Here is a 6,523-nt window from a genome sequence, read left to right on the forward strand (position 1 = left end):
GAACTTGTGCGGCTCGAGAAGGGACACCCACTGGATGGCTTCTGGGAGGAGCCAGACCCGGCCTCATTCCTCCGTCAGTTATTCCGGAGTCGCACGCACCCCGTCCTGCTAGGTCTCGGACCTCTCGCAGACAGAGGGGGATCGAGAACACCTTTTTGGGGTTAGAAGACTCGGGTGACGGTGTGGAAAGCAAGGAGGAAGGTCGCGTTGTATTGGGGATGGAGGACCCGTCCCTGCTGGCGGGGTCCTGGTGGTTCTCGCCGCCTCTTGGGGGCCTAGATGGGTGCTTCCCTCGGCTCCCCTGCCCGGCCTGGAGCTACGGGTGTGCACAGCTTGAGTTTAGGGCCACCTGAGGACGTGGAAGGGGCGCTGGAGCGAGGCGGGGGCTGGGGTGGGGCGTGGGTGCATCACCCGCGGGACGCAGAGCTTAGGCGAAAGCGGTGCAGGCATCTCTCTAATCGCCGGCCGCTATTAAAAATAAAACCGCGACCCGTCGCCATGGTGACCACAACAACAGCGGCCGTGCGAGGGAGGCGAAAACTTGTGCAGCCGCGCGACAGCCGCCTTCGGGGGAGACTTGGGGCACCGCGCGCCCCAGAGCCCCGCAGCCCACACAGCCTGGGACAGGGACCCCCTATCAGTCCCGCCCCGTTCTCCGCCAGGTCCCCAGAAAAAAACAAGGAGACATGGATCCCCACAGGTTTTTTTCCGGGGCTGGGCGTTGAAATCGCAGGACTGACTTAACCAAGAGGTCACTGGCTTGGATGAAACCCGCGCCCACGTGGAACCCCCTCCCCGGCCTTCGTTTCCATTCACACTCCCAGCGTCCTCATTTCAGCCCCGGGAGAGGGGGGCGGAGGGAGGAGGTGGGTTTCGGGCGCCCGGCCCGGGAGGGCACGGTGCGATCCGAGCCCCGCCGACCAGTTTTGCGCGCCGAGGTTGCAGCACCTGCCCCGCCCGCCCTGCGCGATCCTTGCAGATGGGGGCGGTCACATGCTTCTTTGTGGCTGGGAATCGAGTTTCACTTCCAGCCGCTATTAGTCGGTTCACACAGTTCACTGCAAACATTTGATAATGAGGCTAAATATACTCCCGCGTCGGAGGAGGCGTGGGCGGCCGTGGCCCGAGCGCGTGGGCACTGCGCTGAGGGCTCCGCGGAGCGTCCCCGCCCAAGCCCGGGAGACAGAGGCGCGGACCCGGGGTAGCTGGCTTTGTGCGGGATATAGACGCGCCCCGAGCGCCTCCCCCGAAACACTCCCATCCCGGGCTGCGGCGCGCGTCTGGGAGGCCGTGGGCGCCCCAAGGTGTGCCCAGGGCCCCTGATGGAAGTGGCGGCGCTGCGGGGAGCTCCCGGAAGGGGTGCGGGGAGCTACCGGTGGGAGGCGCGGTGCACCTGGCGGCCTGAGATGTCCGGCCGCCCCCGGAGCCGGTGCTTCCTGCCTCTCCCGGCGCGCCCCGACGTGCCCGCGGGTCCATAATTACCGTGAGTCAGGTGACCCAAATAGGCCGAGCGAGGGGGCCTGTCGCGCAGCCGAGGCAGGTGGCCGGACGTCTGCCCGTGACTCCCCGGGACCGACCCCGGCACCCAGGGAGGGCGGAAAGAGCCTTGGCCATTTCACAGGGTAGGAGGTTGCAGAGGTAAGAGATTGTAGCCCAGCCCAACCCTTCTCCCTTGTACCCACTGAGGCTGCGCGTCAGAGGCCGTCCCAGGCTTGGCACCAGTGGGTGCGCAGCTATTGCCGTCGTTGTAATTTAGTAGTAGTAGTAATGGCTGACATTTACTGCGACTTCGATTGCACCAGGTGCTAAGCTCTTTCCTTGTATAATTTCATGGACACTCACATATCAACGATAAGGGCAGACTTGCTGCCTCTCATGTTACCGAGTCCCGAGCAGCGGGGCTCAGCACCCCAGGGCACCTCTGCAACCTCGATGAATAGATAGGATCCTCAATTCTCAGGGGCATTTGTACCTGAAGTGGACAGGCAGGAACAGGAATGACGCTGTGGACACTCGGGAACCACGTAGCAGCCAACACTGCCCCCCATCCCAGTTCCCTCTGCTCTCTGCCACTTGACCTTGGCCTTCACGAGATCTGTCCCTAGACTGCCCTGGGTGTCCGTTCCCTCCTCTGAAACATGGGAGGCCAACAGCCATCACCACGCACAGCTATGTCCTCCGTCAGGAAGCCTTCCTCCGTCCCACCCACCCACCCAGGAAAAGCTGCACTGAGGTGCCCTGGGTAAGGACACTCCTGGCCACCTGCCTGCCCCTGGGGTGGGGGTGGGAGGGCCAGCTGGGCGCCCGAATCCCGGCCTCTGTCCCCCGTGCCAGAGCAGATTTCAGAACAATTTGTAATGATGAAACCCCATGTTCCCCTTTATCTCTGGGCAAGGCTTTCTTCCTTCTAGGCAATTAATCCAAAAGCAACCCCAGCCGTGGGCTGGACTCCTTGAAGATCAAAACTGTCCAGTGCAGGCGTTAATTAAGTCATTATCTCAAGCCCCCCAGCGACTAGGGATCAGGCCTTTCCAGTTCACACTCCCCAGAAAGGGAGATAACCCACCCCACCCTCCCACCAGCAGGGTGAGAAGACTCTCTCTCCGTGTCGTTTTAACTCCCTATTAAATCATTTTATTTCCTTTTAAATACACAAACAGAACTGACATTGAAAATAGCACACGAGCCCACGATCATTTTGTGAACATTCTGTGAATGAAGGCATGTATGAAAGGACACTTGGTGGCTTTAAGAAATGAAAGTGCAGAGTCTAGCTAAACCAGGGCCATCCTGTCCAGGAGGGACGGCCACGTGTGAGACGTGGCAGGTCCAGCTGCACAGTGGCTGTACAAACTGCACGGACACTCGCCAGCTTTAGAAGGCTGAGTAAAGCATGCACAATTTCTCATTGGGAATTACTGTATGAATTGCAAGTTGAAATAGCATTTTGGATATAAGGAGTTAAACAAACATGATTACAATTAATTTCGCTGTTAGCCTCCCAGAGGCTCCTCTTGCTCCTGTGGACCACAGAGGCTTGCTCTAGGAAATACCCACATGTTCTTTCAGCACACATGTATGTGCCAGGCACTGTGCCAAGTGCTGAGGACACAGTGCTGAGACCAGGCCCTCAGGGAGCGCTCAGTCTCTACGGGGAAACCATAAGTGAGAGACAGACATCCAGTACAGGTAAGGGACTTCAGGCCGAGGTCAGGGAGACCTCATCTGAGGTGTCTGAGAAGAAGCCACTGAGAACATCTAGAACATCTAAGTCAGGCATTCCAGGCAGATGTGACAAGGCAGGTGCCAAGGCCCCAGGATGTAAACAGCTTGGCTTGTTCACAGATCAAGGAAGCAGATCGCTTGGCCTTGGGACGAAAGAAGGGCCCTGGGTTTTATTCTAGGAGCAATGGAAGCCACTGGAGGGCCTCAGGCAGGAACACGAGGTGTCGTGGCATAAAGGAAGAAGGGACCAGGCACGGTGGCCCACCCTGTAATCCCAGCACTTTGGGAAGGAGGCCAAGGCAGGAGAATCACTTCAGCCAAGGAGTTTAAGACGTGCTTGGGCAACATAGCAAGACCCCGTCTCTACTAAAACAATACAAATCAGCCATGGTGGCATGAGCGTAAGGTCTCAGGTCTGAGGAGACTAAGGCAGGAGGGATTGCTTAAAGCCAGAGTTTGAGGCTGCAGTGAACTATGGCACCACTGCACGCCAGCCTGGATGACAGAGGGACCCTGTCTCTAAAAACTAAATAAATAAAGGAACGACGATCATGTTATTCTCTATTTCTCACATCCGGAATTCAAGATGGGCTCAGCCAGTAGGTTCCGGCTCAGGATCTGTCCTGCAGTCAGGGTTGGTGGCTGGAGCTATCATGGGAAGCGGTGGGGTTGGGGCTGGCCAGAATCCCCCATGTTCAGGTGGGCTCAGGGCTCTGTCCCATGGCCTATCTGGGGCCAGCTTGAGCTTCCACACAGCATGGGAGTCTGGCTCCAAGGACAGGCTGCCTCTGGGACAGCAGAGGGCTTCATGTGCGTGCAATACACTCTCCCGATCCAGCAGTATAAGTCTGCAGCGCCACGCCTCTGTATGTTCTCATTCTAAGCTGTCCCCAGCCTTCCTGGACACTGGAGGAGGGGACACAGAAACTCCATCCTGGACAGAGGGAGTGCCAGGGTGTGCACAGGCAGGTTCTAACACTGCTTCATGGTTACACAGCGATCCCTCATGGAGAAGCAGCTGGAGGAGGACAGGGAGGTGTGCAGTCGTGTGGATGAGAAATGAGGGTGGCGGGCTTCCAGCAGGCTGCAGTGGAGACTGTAAGGGGAGTGCACGAGGTAAGGCTTCTAAAAGGCCCAGCAGGTTCCTGGCAGCTGCAGACACTGGATTCTTAGCACTTGCCAATTGCTGGGGTGTAAACACTCCCACCGTCGCTATTTTAAGCTATGCTCCTTGCCTCCACTGGGTCTGGCCCTTAAAAACAGCAAGAAAGCAACTCGGAAGCTGAGTCAGCCCCGTCTCCCGGTCGTCTCCATGGGTCCTTTCCTGTTCCAGAGTTCCCGTCAGCAGCCACCTGGGGTTCACAGGGGGCGTCCCCAGTCCTGTGCAGTGAGAGAAAACCAAGGAAGCACACCTTGATCTCACCTAGAAATTGAGGTCATCACATCTGACACCTGCATTTTACAGGTGTGGAGGCTGACATTGCAAGTATCAGTGGTGGTGAGATTTGAACCCGGATCCCTGTTCTCTGGGAACTGCCGCTTGCCTGAGAGCTGTGGGGCTCTGCAGGGAGACACAGAAATACAGACCCAGATGGCTCCCTCGGAAACAGTTACCCACCCCCCTCCCCCAGGGCAGCTGGAAGGGAGTGGGTGAGGACCGGTCTTCAGGGACCTCCACTCTCCCCACCCCTCCCCCCACCCCATCCTCTCCCTTCCTCTCTCTAACCCCTGCCGTCCCTTTGCCGATCCTGCTTCTGGAAGCTTTGATTTGAGGCCTGGGTGGAAAGCGATGTTTTCTCCGGTAGACGTTTTTGGCTGGGCAGACTGATCTTTGAGAAGCAGCTGTGGCAGACTGGGGCTAGAAAGTGAGGGGGTTAGAGAGCCTGAAACTTAGTGACCACAGCCCCTCCCAGGCCAAAGCCACAAACCCCTCCCACCCCCAAGGGCTTCAGACTCCAGGCCTAAGTTCCTGCATATTGGATGTGAATTCCAGGTTCCAAGGTGGGGCAGGCATGGGCCTGAATCATCCAGCAGTTCACCGTGGTCACTGGGGTCACCCGGTTAAAGCTCAAGCCAACCCCAGAGTTCTTCCCCTGGGCTCTGCCCACAGCCTCTGTCCCTCTTGTGACCATGGACGGGTTGGGAGCGGCCTGTGGTCCCTCATTCCATCCGGTTTTGAGGGCCTCACCCCCGTCAAAAGGTGCAGGTGAGACGTGAGGAGAGGCGAAGGAGCCAGGACAAGCCCCTGTGCCCATGACCTTCCTCGGCCTCGACTGAGGGAAGAGGATGAGTGGCCGACCCATGGAAAAGTCTCCACACCAGGGCGACCAGCACCTCCTTTGAGCAGAAGAACAAATCTGACCTTCACCAGCGGGGCGAGGCAGAGGGGACCCCAGCTCACGGAGCAAAAAAAAAAAAAAGTAGCCTGTGAAGGCCAGAGAGGAAACCAGAAAGCCATATACATGCATGCGTGCATAGAAAGCACAGAAACTTCTAGAACAAAAAAAGTATGGGGGAGGAGGAGGAGGAAGGTTAAGCAAATGGTATTTTTGTTTACTTATTTGAGACAGGGTATCTCTCTGTCACCCAGGCTGGAGTACAGGGACACGATCTCAGCTCGCTGCAATCGAACCTCCCAGGTTCAAGCAATTCTCCCACTTCAGCCTTCTGAGTAGCTGGGATTACAGGCATATGCCACCACGCACAGCTAATTTTTATATTTTTAGTAGAAACAGGGTTTTGCCATGTTGGCCGGGCTGGTCTTGAACTACTGGCCTCAAGTGATCTGCCTGTCTCCACCTCCTAAAGTGCTGGGATTACAGACGTGAGCTATCACGAGACGGACCGTATTTTAGAGCCACAATAATCAGAATAGTGTGGCATCGATGTGACCAGAGACCCCAGAAAAGGCTCTGTTGTAGATGAAGAATTTTAAAAGATACTGAAAGGATTGTATATTAAATGCAGCTGAAACTGTTCTAAAAAAAAGAAAAACAAGAACAATCTGGTGAAATCCTTACTTTACCCCACAGTAAATACAGTTCAGATGAATTAAAAAATTAAGTTGTTACAAAAAATAATAAACTTGGACCATAAACTTCACGTGGTCCATAAACTTGGACCACGTGAAGCAAGGATAGGCACACATCCCCTGCTGCGATCCTGCCAAGGATGTTTAGCCCTGATCTGACCTCAAGGAAACAGGCAGACAACCCAGACTGAGAGACCTTCCACTTAACACCTGGCCTGAATGGCAAAAGCATCATTGCCTTGAGAAAAACACCAGAGGGCGACTGTT

The sequence above is a fragment of the Saimiri boliviensis genome, chromosome 1, assembly GCF_048565385.1.
Source record: "Saimiri boliviensis isolate mSaiBol1 chromosome 1, mSaiBol1.pri, whole genome shotgun sequence".
NCBI lineage: Eukaryota > Metazoa > Chordata > Mammalia > Primates > Cebidae > Saimiri > Saimiri boliviensis.